This window comes from Erinaceus europaeus, chromosome 15, assembly GCF_950295315.1.
Source record: "Erinaceus europaeus chromosome 15, mEriEur2.1, whole genome shotgun sequence".
NCBI classification, from domain to species: domain Eukaryota; kingdom Metazoa; phylum Chordata; class Mammalia; order Eulipotyphla; family Erinaceidae; genus Erinaceus; species Erinaceus europaeus.
In genome coordinates, this window is record NC_080176.1 from 52,059,668 (window position 1) to 52,084,248 (window position 24,581).

The 24,581-nt window shown below is 40.6% G+C and overlaps 1 long non-coding RNA gene across 1 annotated transcript; it reads right to left on the bottom strand.

Annotated features, from left to right (window-relative positions):
* Nucleotides 1-574: 574 nt before the first annotated feature.
* LOC132533014 (uncharacterized) lies at nt 575-8,931 on the bottom strand. The gene is made up of 2 exons (XR_009544896.1): nt 8,898-8,931; nt 575-925 (listed from the first exon to the last, which is right to left on the bottom strand). It is a non-coding gene; the product is annotated as an uncharacterized LOC132533014 (long non-coding RNA).
* Nucleotides 8,932-24,581: the final 15,650 nt, after the last annotated feature.

A 24,581-nucleotide genomic window follows, 5' to 3' on the forward strand; every position in this document is an offset into this window, starting at 1 on the left:
GCGCACACACACACACACACACACACACACACACACACACATACACACACACACAGAGAGAGATGGAGAACTAGCAGAGCTGGGAGAGCAAGGCTCATTGGGGATGCAGTGAGTCATATTCTGGGCCTGAAGCTGGAGCCTGGGGTGTCTGGGGCAGGAGCAGGGGATAAATCTGATTGATTGGTTAGAGACTGAGTATGAAAGTTCTTGAGTTAAGGAAGCAGAGGGCATCTCTGAGCATGACAGAGCATTTCTGGACTGTGCTTCTGTGAAGTTAAACTGTTCTGAGATAGGAGCTGGGAGCAGGGGAATCCACATGGAGCATTCGCTGCTGACTGGGTATGGGTCAGCAGAATTGTCAGTACCACTATATGTGGAGGTAAAGGGACCTTGTGAAGAAAGAGTCTGCAGCACTGGGAGTTGCTGTCACTGGCATTTTCTCCTGGTAGCCTCTCTTCCTCCTCTCCCATCATCCTCTGCTCCATGACATCATCTCCATCAGGAGTCTGGCACCTGCATCTCCCACTCCACAGGGAGGCTCTCTCTTAGGGGGAAAATTGACATTGAGAAGGTGTGTGTGAATGTGAATTTATTAACATGACTTGTTTATTTATAATCAGTTATATAATGCTTTCTTGTGGTCCAAAAGGATCTGAGGAAGGAAGTGTGAAAGTATGTAAACATGTTTTCCCACAAAATGGGGCTTACAGTTTCAGGCTGATTTCTGGCTTGACAGCACTGACGATTGTCAGAGTTTCAGGATAAGTAAGCATGTTTGAATCCCAACTCTTCCAGTGGCCAGCTGCTTGACTATCAACAAGTTAATTTTCTGCACTAGGCCTTGGGGACCAGTCTTCGAGTCTGGATGAATGTAGCCTGTCTTTCAGCTTTGCTGTATGCTTCACGGATGTGCCTGTTGTAGCACCTGGGCCACAGGAAGTAATCAAATGGTCAGTTGGTATCATCAAGACTCTTAATCTCATTGCCACTGTCATTACTCCTTAGCTCTCCAGTTGTCAGGTTGGCAGCAGGGTTTCTCTACCTTTCCCAAGCCCTTGCCAGCTTATCCTGTTTATGGCCACTTACTTTACTAGGGAGACAAAGGACTCATGTCCCCCTCACTCCCCCCCCCCCCAATCACAACTACCTGTCTGGTTTCTAATGTTCTCTATCATCAAGTCTTGCCCCATTTTGACAACCTGTCACAGAGGAAATAACAGTTGTTGCTAAAGTTGATAAAGCTAGCGATTCCATTTTGGACTCATTACAGAAGAAGACATGACCTCTGGCCTTCTTCCTATGGGAGGGAAGGAGGCTCAACTGTATAAATCACAGAACATTGGCAAAGAATAGTGATTTCTGTGTCACAGGAAAAGTCTACACTAGGTCTGAGCTGAGTCAAGAGGCAGCAAGAATTCAGTCTTCAGGGAGTGAAGAGTTCAGCTCAGTAGGAAGGTTAATGATCAAGGGGAGCCTGTCCTACTGGGAAATGCTGGAGAAACTGAGCATGGAATAAGACTGTGGAACTTCACACCAAGACAACAAGTGTTGAGCATTGGTTAGAATGTGGAGGAAAGAGAGCTCTTGTACACTGCTGGTGAGAATGTGAAGTTATTCATTTATGGAGTGGCTCAAAAATTAAAGATAGAATGACCATATGATATAAAATGTCCACTTTGTGGTCCAGGAGGTGGCACAGTGGATAAAGCACTGGATTCTCAACCATGAGGTCTCAAGTTCAATCCCTGGCAGCACATGTACAGGAGTGATGTCGGGCTCTTTCGCTCTCTCCTCCTATCATTCTCATGAATAAATAAACAAATTATTAAAAAAATAAAATGTCCACTTCTGGGTGCACATCCAAGGAAACAAAATTGAGATATTATTTGAACTTTCATGTTCTTTGCAGCATTATTTACAATAGCCCAGGAATGAAAACATCTATGTGTCCATAAATGAAAGAATGGGTAATAATGTATGGGTTATATTCAGTCATAAGGATGAAGAAAATGTAGCCATTTGTGACACACACAAAAAAAGAGGATGAAACTTGAGGATATTATACCAAATGAGGTAAGGACAGGAAAGACATATACTATACAGTCACACTTATATGTAGAATATAAAATAGCTGGGCTCATAGAATCAGAAAGCAAAATGATTACCAGCCAATACCAAGGGGGCAGAGAGGATAGGAGAGATGTTTAAGGGCACAGATCCAAAACTAGTGGATAAGTAAGTCTTGGAGAGCTAATCCACCATAGAGTGAACGTTGATAACAATATTATATTAGAGCCGTCAAATTTGCCATCACTATTTCACAACTGAAAAGAATGTCAATTAAGAGATATGACAGAGGTGCCAACTATTGCATGGTGACAATATTTCAATATAAAACGGTATCAAATCAATATGGTGCCTACAAGTTTCTACAGTGCTGGTTGTCAAGTATATTTTAACAAAAACAATGTAGAGCCTAAATCAAATGAGAAAAGACTGGGGGATTACTTTTTCCCTTTTTATTGGATTGGGGATTAATGGTTTACAGTTGACTGTAAAATATAGTAGTTGGTACATGTACAACATTTCTCAGTTTTCCAAAGAACACTCTAGGCTCCCTGCTCCCATGTCCTCATCCACCATCACGTTCCAGGACCTGAACGCTCCCTCCACCCTAGAATCCTTTACTTTGGTGCAGTATACCAAATGGCTGGGGGTTTCTAATGGGACAATTATGTCAGCAAAGATGTAATAATGGAAAAGTGGGGAAAAATGTAGCAGGGTTGGGGAGACTGAATGAATGGGCCATCGTGGTGTTTCTTCATCACTCCCAGATCTCTGCTTCTCTCTTCTATGACTGGTCTTGGCAGTCATGCAATGTGCTTCATTATGAAAATCAAGTGACAAAAACGAATCACTTCTTTTGTCTGTCTTTAAATGTATTATTATTATTAATTTATTGCTTCCAGGGTTACCTCTGGGTCTTGGTGCCAGCACTACAAATCCTCAGCTCCTGGAGACTTTTTTCCCCCCTACTTTATTCTTATTTGACAGGACAGAGAAATTGAGAGGGAAGGGGAGATAGAGAATGAGAAAGACAGATGCTCATGAAGCAACCCCCCTATGCAGGTGGAGAACAGTGTCTTGAATCTGGGTCCTTGCATGTGGTGTTATGTGTGCTTAACTGAGTGCATCATTGCTGGTCCCAATGTATTGATTTTTAATTCCTCCTTTTGCCCATATGGAGAGGGATTTACAGTGTCAAAGAGATTCTGGTTTCATCAGCTCGTCTTTTACTCTTGGCAAATAGTGACTGGAAGGCTGTGAAGCTCAACAGCTGTTCTAGATGAAGCAAGGTAACCTGCCATCCAGATGAAGTTTTTTAAGGGGACAGGTGTTCCCAATGGGTTCTCCCAACTCAAGCACCGCTGCAGTGTGAGGATGGGAGCTAGACCCAGAACTTAACCTCTGTAAAGTGCTTTGCACTGTATGTGTGTGGGGGTGGGGGGTGGGGGGAGGGCAGAGTGCACCATGCCAGCTTCTGGAACTGCTCAAGTGACAGCAGGAAAGACTGGACCCACCTGCCAGGGTCATTTGCAAGAATATTGGATCCAATGTTAGACCTGGTGTCACCTGAGCCTAGAGGTATATTTTTCATTTGTTTGTTCCACATTTGATTGGTTCCACATCTGGCCTATATTCTTCTCTGTTTTCACTAAATGCCAGAGGACTAAAGGGGCATCATTAACGTTTTCTCTGCTGGGTGAATGAGCAGCTCAGCTTCTTTCTTCAGGAGTTCAAGTACCCATGTGATCTGAATCACCGACCCACTAGAATCATTGTTTACAATCAGGCAACGTCTGATATCTCATTTCCTACCTCATGACTCTGAGTCCTGCTTATGCCTGTGATGGTCCCCTAGCTTCCATCACCACCCCTTCCCTTTCTACTCATTCCCTGAGATTCAAGTTCATGATCAAACCCATTGTGAGAGTCCTCATTGTCCCCCACCAACCCTCACCCCAGTTTTTTTTCTGGACATCAGAACTAGAAACCATTAAAAACTTTAAATATCTGAGGGTCCACATGGGAACTTGACTTCCTTATGAACATGCTGACATCCCACACAGATCTATCAGTTTCTAAATGGTAGTAATTTGTGGGTCTTCTTAAGACAGCTAGCCTGGGTCAGGTCTCAGGAATAGAGTCAATGGGTTGCTCTTCTTTAGTTCCAGAGACTTGCTTTTTCACAATCAGCATTCCCATTTACTGGAAGTCAAATGTGAAAACCCAGTCATTGAGCTTGAGTGCTTACGTGTGGGGGTGGGGGGTGGGGCAGCATTTATATTCTGTTCTGCAGACAACTTTGTGTTGAACTTTCTGGGTGGATCTTTTCTGATTCCTTTCAGCAATTCCAGTTGCTTTCTCCACTCTGGAATGGGATTTGAGCCTTTCTTTCTCTTTTTCTCTCTTTCTTTCTTTCTTTCTTTCTTTCTTTCTTCCTTCCTTCCTTCCTTCCTTCCTTCTTTTCTTTTTCTTTTTTCTTTTTTCTTTTTTCTTTTTTTTACCTCCAGTCACTGGGGCTTGGTGCTAATACTATGAATCCACCACTTCTGATAGCCAATTTTTTCTTTTCTTTTCTTTTCTTTTCTTTCCTTTTCTTTTCTTTTCTTTTCTCTTCTTTCTTTTCTCTTCTTTTCTTTTCTTTTCTTTTATTGGATTGGACAGAGAAAAAGTGAAGGAGGATGGGGAGGCAGATTGGGAGAGGAGAGACACCTGTAGACCCCTTCACCCCTCATGAAGCATTCCCCTTGCAGGTAGGGAGTTCAGGCTCCAACCACACAGTCCATGTGTGTATCCTTTTACTTGAGGTTAACTGGATGCTCCACTGCCTGACCCCCCAGGGACTCTTTCTTATGTCTGACTTTAGCTCCAACCCCAGAGGATCCAGTCTGTAGTCAACTCCATTTCATACTCTGCAGGAAGATGGGAGAAGCAGAAGCCTTTCATCAGGTTGTTGGAAACTTGGAATATGGCTTCCATTCCAAAGATGGCGCCTTCTGGATGTGCATAAGTGTCTGAGGCCAATTCAGGCTTGTTTCTCCTTGCTTTGTGCACAATTACTTTGCTCTCTATCTCTTCTTTATGGAGCTCTATTTTCTCTATTGTCAAATGGGCATGCTACCATGTTTCTTGGCTCAAGGGACTTAAGGATGGTGACTTGATGTGATGTGAGGGGAAGTAGACTTTTGAGGATGAAGACATTGCATTGCAAGAGAAGAATCCCTTCCTCTCTCTTTCCAAGCATTAGCTACTGCAGAACTATGCCATCCAAATTCCATTTCCATTACTAGCAGCATTACTGTTCTCATTTCATTTGAAAGTTTCTTTAAAAATAAAAGAAGTCATTCATCTCTTGTCTGATGTATGGCATGTGAATATCTTCTCCCCCTCTATGAGGGGTCTCTTTGGGTGATGGTTTCTTTTGCTGTGCAGAAGCTTTAGAGTTTGATGTAGTCCCATTGATTTGTTTTTGTTTTAGTCTTCCTTGTACTTAGAGGAAAACATTGGTGAAACACTTTCCCACCCAAACCTCAAGGACATCTTTGATGATACAAACCCAATTACAGAATGTGAGCTTGGACCTATGGGGATGCAGAGGTTACATAGGCTCCTGTGCTGAATATGAGCCCCAGATGAAATTGATGGGGTTTATAGTTGTTGTGTGCCGTGGAGAAGAGAGAGAGGAGGTCCGGAGCGAAGAGGGAACACAAATCTTTATTTGTGCTGGCATCTCAGAGTTGGGTGCTAGAGAAGCAGGTTGGGTCACGTGGAGGTAGTGAAAATGGCTGCGGCACGCAGTAACATTTCCTGCGTCTGAACACCAAAGTGAATCGCTGGCAAGAGAGCAAGGTGCGGAAGAAGAAGGGCTTTTATAGGAGCAGCTTTCGCGAGAATGGGGAGGGGGAGGAGTAATCATAGCACTCCAGGATAGGATAATAACTCTCATGAGAATGGAAAGGGGGAGAAGTGACCAAAGCACTCCAAATATCGCGGGGAAATAGACAATGCCCTGAGGGCACAACATGGCGTAACAGGCACTCCAAGAATGTCCCAACTCTCATGGGAACTAGCAGTAGCCTGAGGGGACAACATGGCAGATGTGACTGCATCTGCACAATTTCCCAGCATATAGTCAACAATATTTATATACTTTTCCCATATTTTGGTGATACTCTTTTCCGTGATCCAGTTCTCTAGCCCTTTTTTCCAGCCATGACATCATCTTCCCAGACAATAACTTGGGTCCATCTGCATATCAGATGTCAGGCTCAGGCAAAAACTAGTAGTGTCATGGGACCTTTGGAATATACCTGAAATAGACTTACTAGTTATTTCCAAAATGGAGACCCCAAATCTTCATCTGCAATATTCCAGCTTTTATGTTCATGATTAGTTAACAATTTGTTCAGCTTTATATGTTAACTCTTTTTTTCAGCCACCAGGTTCCACATGCTACCATGATGCAAACCAGACTTCCTTGGGCAGACAACCTGACCAATGTGTCCTGGAGCCCTGCTTCCCCAGATCCCTGCCCCTCTAGGGAAAGAGAGATGCAGGCTGGGAGTATAGATCACCATATCAATGACCATGTTCAGTGGGGAAGCAGTTATAGAAGCCAGACCTTCTACCTTCTGCACCCCTTAATGACCCTGAGTCCATACTCCCAGAGGGTTAAAGAATAGGAAAGCTATCAAAGGAGGGGATGGGATACGGAGTTCTGGTAGTAGGAATTGTGTGGAATTGTACCCTTCTTATCCTATGGTCTTGTCAGTGTTTCTATTTTATAAATAAAAAGTAAAAAAATTAAAAAGTCTTGGGGGTGGTGGTGGCAGGTGGTGGCACATCTGGTTGAAGGCACATGATATAGTGTGCGATGACCAGAGTTCAAGCCCCCAGTCCCCCCCACCGCCCTCAGTGGTAAAGCTTTGCCAGTAATGAAGCAGAATTGCAGGCCTCTCTCTTTTTCTGTTTTTTTATTGTCCCCTATTCTCTCAATTTCTGGCTATCTCTATCCAATAAAGATAATAAAAATTTTAAAAAGTCATAGTTGCTGTATAGTTAATGCATTATTTTACATTGAACACCATAGGCTCACAATAGCAAACTTTTTTTTTTTTTAAAACATTTCCCCTTTTATTGGGGGATTAATATTTTATAGTCACCAGTAAATATAATAGTTTGAACTTGCATAACATTTCTCAGTTTTACAAATAACAATACAATCTCCATTAGTTCTTCTTTCATCCTTTTCCAAGACCTGTAATCTCTCCTCAACCCACCCCAAAGTCTTTTACTTGGGTGCAATACACCAATTCCAATCCAGGTTCCATAACAGCAGAACTCTTATCCTGAGTAAATGAGTGAGTGTGTGTGTGTGTGGGGGGGCAAGTCATGACATGGAGACTTCCGACTGAAACAGAACCTGGAGATGGTGTGTAGGTCTTTAGTCCAACCCTTTTATAATCAGTTGTAAGTAAGGCAGAGCTTGGTACCCTGGAGAGTTTGGAACAAGGATGAGTTTACATTCAAGAAACATTTATCCCTCTGCCATCTCTGTCTCTCTCTCATTGCCACAGGATTTGTGTTGGGCTCGGTGCTGGCACTATGAATCCACAGCTCCCAGGAGCTATATTTTGCCCCCCCCCCCCCACGCACTTTATTTGACAGGACAAAGAAATTGACAGGGTAGGGGGAGATAGAGAAGGAGAGAATATGGTAGACACCTATAGACTTGCTTTAAAACTTGTAAAGTGTCCACCTCTGCAGGTGGGAAGTAGGGGCTTTAATTAGTGTCCTTGCAAATGTTGACATGTGTGCCTAAGTGGAAGTGCTACTACCTGCCTCCCCCCCCCCCCCGTTATTCATTCTTAAATATTATATTGGGCTTACATCTGTGGAATGGTGGTGTTTAGGCCAAGGGTGGGGGCAGGGGCTAGATAATGGACCCTGATTAAAGGCTTGCCTTTGGAACTGAGTTCATTTGGGTCAGAAATATCTTTGAATAATTTGGATAATTTAGTTCTGTACTTTCCTGTTTTACTGGGCTTTGGGAACTTGACTGCGTTTGCTGGTTTGATTGATTGGTTAAGTATTCTGACCCCACAAACAGACATATAATTTAAATTAGCTACCAGGACTTAAGAAGTCAGAGATGTCAGGGGGTTTGTACCCATTAGACTCTTACTCCTAGGACTGAACAGAGGGCATCATGCACTCTCCAGTTATAGCTGGCCTAGCTGCCTTCTCACGTTAGATCACCTCCCTGGGCCTCCAAGCACTTGAGTTTGCATCCCTGAGGAGGTTGGCTTCACTGGTGGGATTCTTGGAATTATTACATTGACAGAAAAGAGGTATTGTACGGACCTCAAATTATTGTGTGAGTTAATCACAGCCAGCTATCTAAGCCCAAAGAAGTCATTTCCCATCCTTTGCAAGCTCCACTGCATTTCCAAGTAGGGGTGTAAAGGACTGAAACCAGAAGTGGGTTCTCACCAGACCCCTGGTGCCATAATGTTGACCTTTTCTTTTTGTCTTCACTGCTCTGGCATTTTTAGATAGAAAGAGGCAGGGACAGGAAGACAGAAAGAGAGAGAGAGAGAGAGAGAGAGAGAGAGAGAGAGAGAGAACCAATAGCACTAAGAGAGAAGGAGAACCAATAGCACTAAAGCTTTCTCCAGTGCAGTGGGCGTTGGACTCAAACCTGAGTACTGTGTATGACAATGCAGGAACACTATCCAGATGTGCTATTCTGTCTGGATGTGCTATTCTGCCAGCCTTAATCTTGGTCTTCTATCTTCCAGAACTGTAAAATAAATCAATAAGTAGATAAATACCTGCTGTTCTAGCCACCCAATTTGTAGTATCTTGATACTGGAGATACTGGATACAGATTCAGATACTGAGTAAGGTCCAGAAGCTGGTGGGCTTGGGCAGGAGAGAGGACAGAACTCTGGCTGCATCACAGAAGCATTTAGCAGGGTGGGGCATGAAATTTGAAAAGTGGTTTAGATGGTGAAATTGGGGAGTCAATTGGACATTAGTAGAGTGCTCCATATGTAAAACCCTATTTGGCTCTTCAGACATAAATTCTCTAGAAATTTTGGCTTTATTGTGTAAAACAAACAAACAAACAAACAAACAAAATAGCAAAAAACCAAAACTGCCTTCTCCCCACTAGACTAAGAGACTTGGGAGAAATGGCAATACATGAGACACAATTTTAACATATTTTTTCAATAACATCGTCCCTTTAAAAATGTATGAATGTAAATACTTATTAATTATAAATTGCTGATAACATATGCACAGAGATGTGAAAACACAAAGTCATATGTTTTCCATAGAATATGAAGAAATCTTTATTTAAAAAGCCATCGCTTCCCTAGCACATAACACATCCATTGTAGATATTCAGGGCAATAGACTAGCCCCCTCCTTAGGAAAGCCCTGCAGTTCTGAAGACGTATGAAAAGGAATCTCCTCATTTCCCATCTAGGAGAATGGTTAAACAACTCTGTACACCTCCGTCTGTTCATCGAGTCTGCTATCTCTCTAGCTGTGCTCTAACTAACGTTGGACTAAGAATTGCATTTTTCTCTCTCCTGACTTAGATTTAAATCTTGCAATCACTGCTGGGAAGTGAGCTGTATCATCTTGAGAAATCAGACCACAGAGATGGGCCTGCAGCTGGCAGGCTGGGTCATCTTTAATCGCTTAACCCTTAGTATCAAAGGATGGGGTGTAGCAGCCAATTCTGCCTTGTGAATTTGCCATGGCAGATTTCTCTCAAGGAAGAGCTGAGAGTTAAAATGTAACAGAGTGTGTGCAGCAGAAACCTTCCTTGTAAATTGACTTTTGTGCTTATACACATGACTGGTTTTATGTGTATCTCCATGTGACGGACTCTCTCTTGTGGGCATGTGTCCATGTTTAGGGGCATCAGAGACTGCAATATGTATGTATGTGGACTATTATGTGAGAAGATGCAATGAGTCATTTAAGTGCATGTGTGGATGTGACTGTGTGAATGTGGATGTGTCATGTGTCTAAGGAGAATTCTTCCCTGTCACAAAAATTAAGATCCAAGTCATTCAAGGCTGTTGCAGCACATTGTTCAAAAAAAAAAAAAAGTTTGTAGGTGCTAGTGGTGGTGCACAAGGTAAAGTGCACCTGCTACAACACACAAGGACCCTGGTTCGAGCTTCAGATGTCTCTCTCTCTACCTCTTCTTTCCCCCTTAACTCTCAGCTTCTATCTCTCTTTTAATCTTTTTATTTTATTTATTTAATTTAATTTGTTATTTCTTAGAGAAATATTGAAATGGGAGGGGAATATATAGAGAGAAACAGACAGAGAGACACCTGCAGCCTTGCTTCACCATTTGTGAAGCTTTCCTCCTGCAGGTGGGGAGCAGGGGCTTGAAATTGGGTTCATGTGAACTGTATTGTGTGCACTTAACCAGGCGAGCCACCGCCTAGCCCCTCAGTTTCTATATCTATCCAATACACACACACACACACACACACACACACACACACACACTCACACACTCACACTCACACACACAATAAAAAATAAATACAGACTGGCTTTTTAAATGGTTACAGTAATTGCCCTTTTGCATTTATAGTCATTTATAGTCTTGGGTAGAAATTCCTTTTTCTTTTTTCACCAGGGCTACCCCTGGTGCTTGGTGTCTGCACAACTCCACTGCTCCTTGCAGACATCTTTTTTTCTTTCCTCTAGATTGTGGGTGTAAACTGCAGAGAGAGAGAGAGAGAGAGAGAGAGGGAGAGGGAGAGGGAGAGGGAGAGGGAGAGGGAGAGGGAGAGGAGAGACATTGCAGCACTGTTCTACTCCACCTACTTGCCCCTTTGTAGGTATTCCAAAGTGCTGTTTTGGAGTGCCCTTGTGCAAGACCTTGTGTGTGCTTTACTGGATGAAGCCTCTGCCAGTTCCCTTATGAACTGGTTTGGGATTGAGCCTTATGCTTGGCACTAGTCACTGGTATATTCCCAAGTGTGACAGAGAGACCTTATAAAGAACTGTACACTGAAGTTGTCGTGTCCTAACAGAAGAACCACCCCACTGACTGATCCCTGGTCAGATGCCCACCACATAACCGTGAGATAACAGTAAAGGACAATTGTTTTAAGTTGTTTTTTTCCTTTGGTTTTGTTTTGTTTGTTTGTTTTATACAGAAAGTGGTAGGTAACTGATACAGTTGGTAATTAAAGGAAAGTTTTCCCACTGGATAAAGGAGTGTAATGAGAATTGATAGGTGTGGAACACAGAAAGATCTGTAATCCTATAATCAAACACTACTTATAGTTCTTTTAAATTTAAGTTTGGTTAAACTAATTAATTCATTTTTACCAGAGCACTGTTAAGCTCTGGTTTATGGTGGTGTGGGGGATTGAACCTGGGACATTGGAGTCTCAGGCATGAGAGTCTCTTTGCATAACCATTATGCTATCTACTCCCCACTCTTTATAATTCTTTATGAATTTTAAAACATAATAACCAGCTCACTTTGAAGGACCTACCATTAATCATCACCTCAGAAGTATAGTTAACAAGATAAGCATAGACACAGGCTGCTAGATTTGGTGTGTTTCAAAGAACTTTACTGAGTTCGTGGGAAGAAAGTCAAAGTCAACTCTGAATGGATGATACAGTTCAGAATTTGTGTTGTGGAAATAACTTGCTGGTTGGAAGTGAAAGGATGTAAGTAATCTCAGCTCCTAGTCCATCTGTAGAGGTGACCATCGCTTCAACGTTTACAACAGAGGATCTCACCCCCAGGTGACTCATTGAAGAACAGTACCCATGAAAGGAGGCTCTGAGGAAACATGTCCTCTTTCCAGCCTGTAGCTGACCTTTGAAAAATCACCATCTCTTTGGAAAACTGATTAAAGGGAGAGTAAGTTTAAGAGCTGATTGGGAGGGAGGGGCAAGGGCTGGTGGCAAAATAGTTCTTTTTTGTTTTTGCCTCCAGGGTTATTGCTGGGGCTTGGTGCCTGCACTATGAACTCACTGCTCCTGATGGCCATTTATTCCATTTTATTGGATAGGACAGAGAGAAATTGAGAGGGGAAGGGGAGAAAGAGAGGGAGAGAAAGATATCATACCGGTAAACCTGCTTTACTGCTTGTGAAGAGTTCCTCTGCATGTGGAGAGCTGGGGCTCAAACCCACATCCTTATGTAGGTCCTTGTGCTTAGTGCTATATGCTCTTAACCTGGTGCACCACTGTCCACCCCTGCAAAATAGTTCTCTTAGATATTGTGTTGCTTTGTTATGCATCTGGCTCAGGTTCCAGTCCAGTCCCCAATTGAAGGGAATTGAATTTGGGTGCCATGAATTCCTTCATTTTCTCTGTCTCTCTGCTGTCTCTGTCTCTAAAGAAACAAGTAAGCAAGCAGACAGATCATAAAACCTTATCCAGGAATTAGAACTTTATTCTACAGACAAGAACAGGGTAGCAGAATATGAAGATTTGTCCATTTTAGATGTCTCTGCTTAAGTATAGAGGCAGTGGTTGTCTGTGTGTGTGTGTGTTTGTGTGTGTGTATGTGCTCACAGGCTGATCTAAGTAAATGCAAAAATACTGCCTTAGAAATCAAGTATGAAAACAGGCTGGGGGTATGGATCGGCCTGTCAACACCCATGTCCAGTGGAGAAGCAATTACAGAAGCCAGACCTTCCACCTTTTACACCCCATAATGATCTTGGCTCCATACTTCCAGAGGGATAAATAACAGGGAAACCTCCAATGGAGGGGATGGGACACAGAACTCTGGTGGTGGGAATTGTACCTTCCTACCCCTCTTATCCCACAGTCTTGTTGATCATTATTTAAAAAAAAAGAATGAAAATAAGAAAAGAAAAAGAAAGAAAGAAAGAAATGAGGTGTGAGACTTGCAGTTCCAGTTCCAATTCAACTTTAACAGAAATTGCTACGTGGTGTGATTTGAGAGTTTAGGGCAGAAGATAATGTGATGTTAATATCAGCACTTGGGTCTGAAAGATATTTTTATTCCTAAGAATCCTCTTAAGACAGAGCAGCACTCACAAATACCTTTGTTATTTGTAAACCCCTAAAGAGGAGACAGTAGAGGCAGGGCAGGGGGCAAATGCTTCAGCACTGGCAGAGAACTCTGATGGACTTGTAAGCACTGAGGACTTACTACATTTTATACTTTTTAGACTTTATCCAGGCCAGGACCTGACCTGCATTCTTGTAAATATCAATAAATACATCTCACATACTGCTCAAACATATGTGCTCCACTGGCAGATCAGAGGCTTAATGTGACTGACTTCACTTTTTGTAGACTAAAGATTATTGCAGATAGGAGAGGAGAAAATATTGTATTCATTAAATTATTAACATGAAAGAAACTGATTTTATTAAGTATTAGCTATTGCCAAGTCCTATATGAAGGTCTTCATCCACTGGAATGTACAGTTAGTGCTCAGGTTTCAAGGCAAGGAAACTGACACCCTTAACTTGATAGTTTCTCAGGGAGACGGAAAGGGTTAGGGGGTAGTTAGGGGGAAGGTTGGGAGGAAGGGGAGGGGAAGGGAGGAGGAGAAGAATGAACTAGAGTATCACTCTGGTGCATGCAATGGCAAGGATCAAACTTGGAGCCTCATGCTTGAGGGTCTAATGCTTTATCCACTACACTACCTCTTGGGCTGCCACTCTTCCATATTTTTTTCTATTTAAATTTTTAAAAACTCTTCTTTTTATTTATAAAAAGGAAAAATTGACAAAACCATAGGATAAGAGGGGTACAGCTAAAGAAGACAAAGACAAGTATAAACCTATGGTCTACATCAAATTAAAAAGCTCCTGCACAGTGAAAGAAACCACTACCCAAATCAAGAGAAGCCTCACAGAATGGGAGAAGACCTTTACGTGCCATTCACCAGACAAGAGTTTAATAACCAGAATATATAAAGAGCTTGCAAATCTCAACCACAAGAAAACAAATAACCCCATCCAAAAATAAGGAGAAGACATGGACAGAATATTCACCACTGAAGAGATCCAAATGGCCAAGAAACACATGAAAAAATGCTATAAGTCTTTGATTGTCAGAGAAATGCAAATATAGACAACAATGAGATACCACTTCACTTCTGTGAGAATGTCATACATCAGAAAAGGTAACAGCAGCAAATGCTGGACAGGATGTGGTGTCAAAGGAACCCTCCTGCACTGCTGGTGGGAATGTAAATTGGTCCAACCTCTGTGGAGAAAAGTCTGGAGAAGTCTCAGAAGGCTAGAAATGGACCTACCCTATGATCCTACAATTCCTCTCCTGGGGACATATCCTAAGGAACTCAACACACTCATCCAAAAAGATCTGTGTACACATATGTTCTTGGCAGCACAATTTGTAATAGCCAAAACCTGGAAGCAACTCAGGTGTCCAACAATAGATGAGTGGCTGAGCAAGTTGTGGTCTCTATACACAATGGAATACTACTCAGCTGTAGAAAATGGTGACTTCACTGTTTTCAGCCGATCTTAGATGGATCTTGAAAAAAATCATGTTAAGTGAAATAAGTCAGAAACAGAAGGATGAATATGGGATGATCTCACTCTCAGGTAGAAGTTGAAAACCATGATCAGAAGAGAAAACACAAGTAGAACTTGAACTGGAGTTGGCATATTGCACCAAAGTGAGACTCTGGGATGGGTGGTGGTGGTGGTGGGGAGAATACAGGTCCAAAAAGGATGACAGAGGACCTAGTGGGGGTTGTATTTTTATATGGAAAACTAGGGCATGTTATACATGTACAAACTATTGTATTTATTGTCGAATGTAAAACATTAATTCCTCAATAAGGAAATTTAAAAAATTTAAAAAATAGATGTAAAGCAGGACAAATTGTTTAATAAACAGGAATCTGAAGTTAGGAATAGAGCAGATGAAACTATGCATCCTTATGTAGGAAGAAGCTAGGAAGTCTATTTTAGTTGTGTTCTTTTTTTTTTAATTATTTATTTTATTTATTTATTCCCTTTTGTTGCCCTTGTTGTTTTATTGTTGTAGCTATTATTGTTGTTGTTGTTGGATAGGACAGAGAGAAATGGAGAGAGGAGGGGAAGACAGAGAGGAGGAGAGAAAGATAGACACCTGCAGACCTGCTTCACGGCCTGTGAAGCAACTCCCCTGCAGGTGGGGAGCCGGGGTTCGAACCGGGATCCTTCTGCCAGTCCTTGTGCTTTGCGCCACCTGCGCTTAACCCGCTGCACTACAGCCCGACTCCCTTTAGTTGTGTTCTAAGGAGCCTGTGACTTCAGTAAATTTTGTCTGAACTTGAAAGCTAACATGCATGTGGACCAAAAATATTGTCAGGGAAGGTATGTCAGAGTTGAGAATAGGACTAGAGAGATGGATTAAGGCAGAGAGTAGCTCCCAAATATGAGGCAAGAATATAAATACCTTTAACTGTAAACCCCATGGATCTGACCTAACACCCATATCTATTCATACTTAGCACAGGAGCCAGCATTACCTCTTATCTGTCTGAAGTCACTGCAGTTGATCCTTGCTTAGAACCCTGGGAAAAAAAAAAGAGGGTTACAACTCCACACAATTCCCACCACCAGAACTCTGTATCCCATTCCCTCCCCTGATAGCTTTCCTATTCATTATCCCTCTGGGAGTATAGACCCAGGGCCATTATGGGGTACAGAAGGTGGGAGGTCTGGCTTCTCTAATTGCTTCCCCGCTGAACATGGACATTGACAGGTCGATCCATATTCCCAGACTTCCTCTCTCTTTCCTTAGTTGGGTGGGACTTTGGGGAAGTAGAGCTCCAGGACATATTGGTAGGGTTGTCTGTCCAGGGAAGTCTGGTCGGCATCATGCTAGCATCTGGAATCTGGTGGCTGAAAAGAGAGTTAATGTACAGAGCCAAATAAATTGTTGACTAATCATGAACCTAAAGACTGGAATAGTGCGGACGAAGAGTTGGGGGGGCGGGTCCTCCATTTTGTAGATAGCTGGTAGGCATATTTTAGTTATATTCCAAAGGACTTTTTATTTAAATAGCATTGGTTTATAAAACTATATGTTTTAGGGTGGAGGGTAGATAGCATAATGGTTATGCAAACAGACTCTCATGCCTGAGGCTACAAAGTCCCAGGTTCAGTCCTTAGCACCACCATAAGCCAGAGCTGAACAGTGCTCTGGTTAAAAAAAAAAAATTAAAAAAAACAAAACAAAACAAACAAAAACTATATGTTTTAGCAATTTATCTGTTTATTTTTATATGTGGTAGTAAAGTGATCTAAATAAAATCTACCCATTCAAACCCCAGATTAAGTTATAGTGAGCACTTTCATTTCCATGAAAATATAGCCCATCTATGATATTATTGTCTTACTATAGCTACTTAGCAGTGATGATATTTATACCTTAACATTCTAATTCTGTTTAGGGATTGAGTAAGTTTTTACAAAAGTTACAGTTTTAATATTTAAATTACTGCATGTTACAATGCAATTATTTGATTGTCTTTCTATCTATACACCTCAGTTATGATGCTGTGAAAACGATACTCAAATATAAAATTAAGAAACTAGATTTAGTTAAAGAAGTTAGAGGAATACCACTCACATTACAGAACACATGAATTTTCCACAGAATTTTGAGGTTCAGAGAATACTCAAAGAACTTTTTCATCTGCTCCAGACACAAGCTGAAGTCCATTAATCAATGCCAAACATTTCAGATCATATCCATGTATTTGAGGTCTTGCAAGTTCATGTCAAGTCACCTAGGTATGAAAAACAGGATAAGTTGAAATGGCTATGCTGCTGGTGAATGTCAGGACTGATACTTGAAATACAGCAAGTTGATACTATTAAAGCGCTTAGTGCATTTTTATTTAAATTTGTTGTGAAGCATTTCAGTCACACAGAAAACTTTAGATAAAACACAAGCACCTATGAGCCTATTACCTAGTTTATGAAGTCTTAATATCTGACATACTTTATATTTCATGATTTCCTAGGTTGGGGTATTTGTCTTTTGAAATCTATGCACAAATTCCTTGTGAAGTCTGAATATTAATTGTGTGAATTACAACTGTCTTCACATTATTTATGGTGACATTTAAGAAAGCAAGGATTTCCCTTCATTTAAATTTAATCGAATATATATGACTGAGTTTTTTCATCCTTTTAGAATTTTTTTTGTGTGGTTAGTGATTTTTGAGTTCTCTTTTTGAAGTAGTTTCCATTGCTATCAGCAGAGTATCATCTTTTTTTTTTTTTCAGTTTTAGAGTGTGTTAAGTCTTACTTAGACTTCTCATCTGTCTGAATTTACTGTTTGTGTGTGGGACGAAGTAGAGGACAACTTCATTCTCCCTCAGTGGAGAATGACTTAACTCAGGACACTTCAATCTCATGACCACTCTGTACCTACCTTACTACTTCATACTATTGTCTACAACTGTGTAATTTCACATTATTGCTGTATTATGAACTTTGGTAGAGATGAGACTTATCTCTTTATGTTATTGTTCCCTTTTGTCCTAAGAAAATCTTGACTTATCACTCAAGCCCAATAAGATTAGATCATGTATAGCCCCATACAAATCTCCTTTAGAGTTTGGATTATAATTGCATTGGGTTTATGTATTATTTGGGGGATGACATTGTGTGTTAATATAGCCACATGCATTTTAATATTATGCAACTGACATATCTTCCCATATTTTACAATTCATGATTCTCAGTAACATTTTCAAAAACATTCTCGATACAATTCTCACCCATTTTTTATTTTAAAATTTTATTCTTAGGATCTTCATTTACTGTCTTTCTTGTTTTTTTCTTTTTTGCAAGCAGAGTTTTAAAAAATTATCTTTATTTATTGGATAGAGAATGCCAGAAATCAAGAGGGCAAGGGAGATAGAGAGGGAGAGAGAAAGAGATAGACCTGCAATACTGCTTCACCACTCACAAAGCTTTCCCACTGCAGGTGGGGACCAGAGGCTCAAACCCAGGTCCTTGAGCACTGTAACATGTGTACTCAGCCAGGTGCGCCACCACCTACACCCCTGTCTTTCTTAGTATTGTAAGTGAGAACATTTCTTCCTAGTATTTCCTCATTTTAATCAACAAATGTACTATTATTAAAATTTTTTATTGGCTCTATTTATTTAGTGGATACAGCCAGCCAGAAATTGAGAAAGGAGAGACAGAGAGGGAGAGAGACAGAGAGACATCTGCATCCCTGTTTCACCACTTGTGAAGCTTTTCCCCTTTAGGTGGGGACTGGGAACTTGAACCCAGGTCCTTGCACATTGTAGCATGTGTGCTCAGCCAGCTGTGCCACTACATGGCCCCTAAATGTATTATTCTTTAAATATAATTTTTGGTACATAAGAATTTTGGGACTTTCTTATTTGTTCTGACATATGATAGGTGATAAATTCTTTCAGATTTTCTACTTGCACACGTTATTATTGTGGTTATATTAAATTTCATTTTTAAGATATTTATGGATAGAACATTTAATATAAATGCTTTTTTGTGTGTGTGCCCATTGAGAAAGTCATAAGCACCTTCACCTTCCTTTGATACAAGTATTGGATCATACTTCAAAAAAATAAACTCATAAGTTTATTTATTTGCAACTTATTTAAATTTTAATATCTGTGTCCAAAAGAATGGCCTATAATTTTATTATTCACCTGCCATCCTTATCACATTTCATTATCAATTAGAAGAGAAATATAACTTTTTCTTAGTCTCCATTTCCTTCAAATATTTTGTAGAAGATATAGACTGTTTTTTGTATATTTTTAAGTTATTTTTAAATCTGTTTGCATTTGGTGTTTTCTGGAGGAAGCTTTTGATAACTGATTGCTTTTCTTCAATGGTTATTCACTTATTCAGGCTTTCTACTTCTTCTTGAGTCAGCTTTGCTAAGTCATAGTTTTTCTAAAAAGCTTTAATTCCATACACTTCTTGTAGTTGTCTCGGTGCAGTATATTTGTTATAGTTCTTGATCTGTGCTGATGCTGAAGTGTCTCATATCTGGCACTGGGATTTGTGGTTGTTGCCTCACTTCTACTCACAAATCTGTAATATCCAACCCCCCCCCCCCCATCTTCACCAGTCTGTTGGCTCTGGTAGCAGACTTCTGCTTCGCTCTTTTCACTTACATAAGAGTTTCACTTATCCCTGCCTTCATGCAGTGATCTTGAAGGGTTTTCTGTCTAATTTGGGGGGCACTTGAGTCTCTATTAATGTGAAAAAGCCAAACTATGCCACTGTGATTCTTGCTTTTAACTTTGGGATCTGGGAGACCCATGAATTTATTCAATGTCATGACTATCTGTTCTTTTGATTAGTTACAGAAACTGATATCGTGTTTTTGGACTTGATGATGGTTTTGTTATTATTATTTTTTTGTCTCTTACTCTGTTGGAGTTATTAGAATGGAAATTCATTGAGTTATGTACCTTGAAGTTTCTCAGAATTCTATTTTAACCACTATGCTATACTACCTTTTTAATTAATCATGCCTTTAGGCAATATCCAATTGTAGTCAAGAGACTGATTAATTTGCTCACAGTTTCCCATTCTCAGGATTAAGGTTAGCGAAATTCCCCTCCTCCTCCTCTTGTCAAGGTGATCTCCTTTTTTGCCTAGATCATAAATGAGAGAAGTCTATGAAGGATTTTAGATGTTGTAATTTCATTCATCCTTTCTTCTTTTCCATGACACTCTCCACTTTAGAAGTAATGACAGAGAAACTCAGAGATACAGTCACTGAATCCAGATCACTCTAATGAATGGAAGCCATGCAGCAGAACACCTAGGTTACCTGACTTGAAACGGAATGTGCCACCTCAAGGTAAGGGGTTTTTCATTCTTGGAAGCACTTAGGGATGAGTGAATAGCTAAATATTTTTTAAATATACTATTTTTTAAAAAATATTTTAAGGGGTCGGGCGGTGGCGCAGCGGGTTAAGCGCACGTGGCGCAAAGCTCAGGGACCGGCGTAAGGATCCCGGTTCGAGCCCCCGGCTCCCCACCTGCAGGGGAGTCGCTTCACGGGCGGTCTGCAGGTGTGTGTCTTTCTCTCCCCTCTCTCTCTGTCTTCCCCTCCCCTCTCCATTTCTCTCTGTCCTATCCAACAACGAATTGCATCAACAAGGGCAATAATAATAACCACAACGAGGCTACAACAAGGGCAACAAAAGGGAGAAAAAAATGGCCTCCAGGAGCGGTGGATTCATCGTGCAGGCACCGAGCCCAGCAATAACCCTGGAGGAGGAAGGAAAAAAAAATTTTTAAAAAATATTTATTTATTTGTTTATTCCCTTTTGGTGCCCTTGTTGTAGTTATTATTGTTAGTATTATCACTTGGTGAGACTTTTCCTTTCATAGTATTCTCTAATTCCATCCCAGGTGGTTCACTTCCTAACAAAGTCCCAAAACCTAGATATAGACCAGGTTCCAGGAGATAGAGCATATGTTCACACATATCGGTTAACTAGGGCAAATATATAACTGAAAGCAGTAGCACACTAGAGTTTGCAGTGAGTACCCCCCGAACACTTCATCTCCACTATTCCAACCTTTGGGTCCATAATTATTGAACCATTTGTTTGGCTTTGTATGTTATCTCTCTTTTCAGCCACCAGGTTCCAGATGCCATCAGGATGCCAGCCAGGCTTCCCTGGACTGAAGACCCTACCAATGCGTCCCGGATCTCCGTTTCCCCAGACACTCACTCTACTAGGGAAAGAGAGAGGCAGACTGGGAGTATGGATTGGCCAGTCAACGCCCATGTTCAGTGGGGAAGCAATTACAGAAGCCAGACCTCCCACCTTCTGCAACCCACAATGACCCTGGGTCCATGCTCCCATAGGGATAGAGAATGGGAAAGCTATTGGGGAGGGGATGGGGTATGGAGATTGGGTGGCGGGAATTGTGTGGAGTTGTAGTCCCCCATCCTATGATTTTGTTAATGTCTCCTTTCTTAAATAAATAAATTAATTAATTAAACAAAACAAAACAATATTTAAAAAAATTATTTATTTGTTTATTTATTCCCTTTTGGTGCCCTTGTAGTTATTGTTGTTATTGATGTCGTCATTGTTAGATAGCAAAGAGAGAAACGGAGAGAAGAGGGGGAGACAGAGAGGGGGAGAGAAAGATACCTGCAGACCTACTTCGCCACTTGTGAAGCGACTCCCCTGCAGGTGGGGAGGCAGGGGCTCGAACCAGGATCCTTCTACCTGTCCTTGTGCTTTGCGCCATGTGCGCTTAAGAAGCTGCACTACCGCCTAACTCCTTTAAATGACTTGAATGAGATGAGTTGATTTAGAATTCAGAGAAGCGAGTCTAGTTCTCTATCATTTCTCGGAATCACTAGGTAGTTTCTTTTCTTTTTTTTTAAATTTCTTTACTGGAAAATTAATGTTTTACATTTAACAGTAAATACAATGGTTTGTACATGCATAACATTTCTCAGTTTTTCATATAACAATTACAACCCCCACTAGGTCCTCTGTCATCCTTCTTGGATCTGTAGTCTCCCCTCCCACCTACCCCAGAGTCTTTCACTTTGGTGCAAAATGACAATTCCAGTTCAAGTTCTACTTGTATTTTCTCTTCTGATCTTGTTTTTCAACTTCTGCCTGAGAGTGAGATCATCCCATATTCATCCTTCTGTTTCGGACTTATTTCAGTTGACCTGAGTTTTTCAAGGTCCATCCAAGATCAGCTGAAAATGGTGAAGTCACCATTTTTTATAACTGAGTGGTATTCCATTGTATATATGTATATATAGCACAACTTGCTCAGCCATTCATCTGTTGTTGGACACCTGGGTTGCTTCCAGGTTTTGGCTATTACTAATTGTGCTGCCAAGAACATATGTATACACAGATCTTTTTGGATGGGTATGCTCGGTTCCTTAGGATATATACCTAGGATTGAAATTGTAGGATCATAGGGTAGCTCCATTTCTAGCCTTCTGAGAATTCTCCAGACTGTTCTCCATAGAGGTTGGACCAACTGACATCCCCACCAGCAGTGTAGGAGGGTTCCTTTGACACCACAACCTGTCGAGCATTTGTTGCTGCTACATTTTCTGATGTATGACATTCTCACAGGAGTCAAGTGGTATCCATTGTTGTCTTTATTTGCATTTCTCTGACAATCAAAGACTTGTAGCATTTTTTCATGTGTTTCTTGGCCATTTGGATCTCTTCGGTGGTGAATATTCTGTCCATGTCCTCCCCCAATTTTTGGATGGGGTTATTTGTTTTCTTGTTGTTGAGATTTGCAAGTTCTTTTTATATTCTGGTTATTAGCCTCCTGTCTGATGTATGGCATGTAAAGATCTTCTCCCATTCTGTGAGGGGTCTCTTGGTTTGGGTAGTAGTTTCTTTCACTGTGCAGAAGCTTTTTAATTTTATGTAGTCCCATAGGTTTATGCTTGTCTTAGTCTTCTTTGTAATTGGATTCGTTTCACTGAAGATGTCTTTAAAATTTATGTGGAAAAGAGTTTTGCCAATATTTTCCTCTAAGTATTTGATAGTTTGTGGTCTAACATCCAAGTCCTTGATCCACTTGGAATTTACTTTTGCATTTGGTGAAATATAGTGGTTCAGTTTCATTCTTCTGCATGTTTCAACCCATTTTTTCCAACACCATTTGTTGAAGAGACTCTGCTGTCCCCATTTGATAGTCTGGGCACCTTTGTCAAAGTTTAGATGTCCATAGGTCTGGGGGCTTACTTCTGGGATCTCAATTCTATTCTACTGGTCAGTATGTCTATTCATGTTCTAGTACCAAGCAGTTTTGATGATAATGGCCCAATAATACAACTTGAGATGTGGGTGTGTGATGCCTCCAGTTCTGTTCTTTTTTCTCAAGATTGTTTTGGCAATTCTAGGTCTTTTCTGGTTCCAGATAAACATTTGTAGTATTTGTTCTATTCTCCTAAAAAATGTGCTTGGGATCTTGATGGGGATAGCATTAAATTTGTAGATGGCTCTGGGTAGTATATTCATTTTGATGTTGTTAATTCTTCTAACCCATGAACATGGAATATCTTTCCACTTCTTTGTGTCTTTTTTGATTTCTTTAAGTAGTGACTCATAATTTCAGCATACAAGTCTTTCACTTCTTTGGTTAGGTTTACTCCTAGATATTTTATTGTTTTTTTTTACTATAGTAAAAGGAATTGATTTCTGGATTTCAATTTCTTCTAACTTAGTGTTTGCATAAGGAATGCCACTGTCTTTTGAATGTTAATTTTGTAGCCTGACATCTTGCTGTGTTGCCTGATGATATCCAAAAGATAACTGCTGGATTCTTTAGGTTTTTCTATGTATACTATCATGTCATCTGCAAATAGGGAGAGTTTGACTTCTTCTCATCAAATCTGTATGCCTTTAATTCCTTGCTCCTGACTGATTGCTATGGCAAGAACTTCCAACACTATGTTGAATAATAATGATGACAGTGGGCAGCCCTGTCTAGTACCTGATCTGAGTGGAAATGCTTCCAGTTTTTCCTTTTGAGTATGATGTTGGCTGTAGGTTTGCTATATATAGACTTCACTATATTCAGGAATTTTCCATTTATTCCCATTTTTGTAGTGTTTTGATCATAAAGGGATGTTGTATTTTGTTAAAGGCTTTCTCTGCATTTACTGATATGACCATGTGGTTTTTGATCTTGCTTTTGTTGATGTGGTGGATCACGTTGATTGATTTATATATATTAAACCAACCTTGTATGTCTGGGATAAACCCCACTTGGTCATGATGAACAATCTTTTTAATATACTGCTGTATCATCTGGTTGGCTAGACTTTTGTTCAGTATTTTCTCATGTATGTTCATCATAGATATTGGTCTGTCATTTTCTTTTTTGGCTGTGTCCCTGTCTGCTTTTGGTATCAGAGTGATGTTGGTTTCATAGAAGCTGGAATGGAGTATTCCAGTGTCTTCAATCTTCTGGAAGACTTTTAAAAGTAGAGGTATTAGTTCTTCTTTGAAGGTTTTGTAGATTTCCTTTTAAAACCATCTGCTCCAGGAGTTTTATTTTTGGGAAGATTTTTGATAACTGTTTCAATTCAACAGCTGTAATGGGCCTGTTCATGTTATCTACTTCCTCTTTATTTAGTTTTGGAAGTTCATAGGTATTGATGAAATTGTCCATTTCTTCCAGGTTCTCTAGCTTGGTAGCATATAGTTGTTCAAAGAAGCCTCCAATGATATGTTGAATTTCTGCAGTGTCTGTTGTGATATCTCCTCCTTCTTTTATGATCTGATTTATTTGGGTCTTCTCCCTTTTTTGTTTTGTGAGTCTGGCTAAAGGTTTGTTGATTTTGTTCACTCTTTCGAAGAACCAACATTTACTTTTGTTGATATTTTGTATGGTTTTCTTATTTTCAATGTTATTGATTTCTGCCCTCACTTTAGTTATTTCTGTCCTTCTGGTTGCTTTCAGGCTCCTT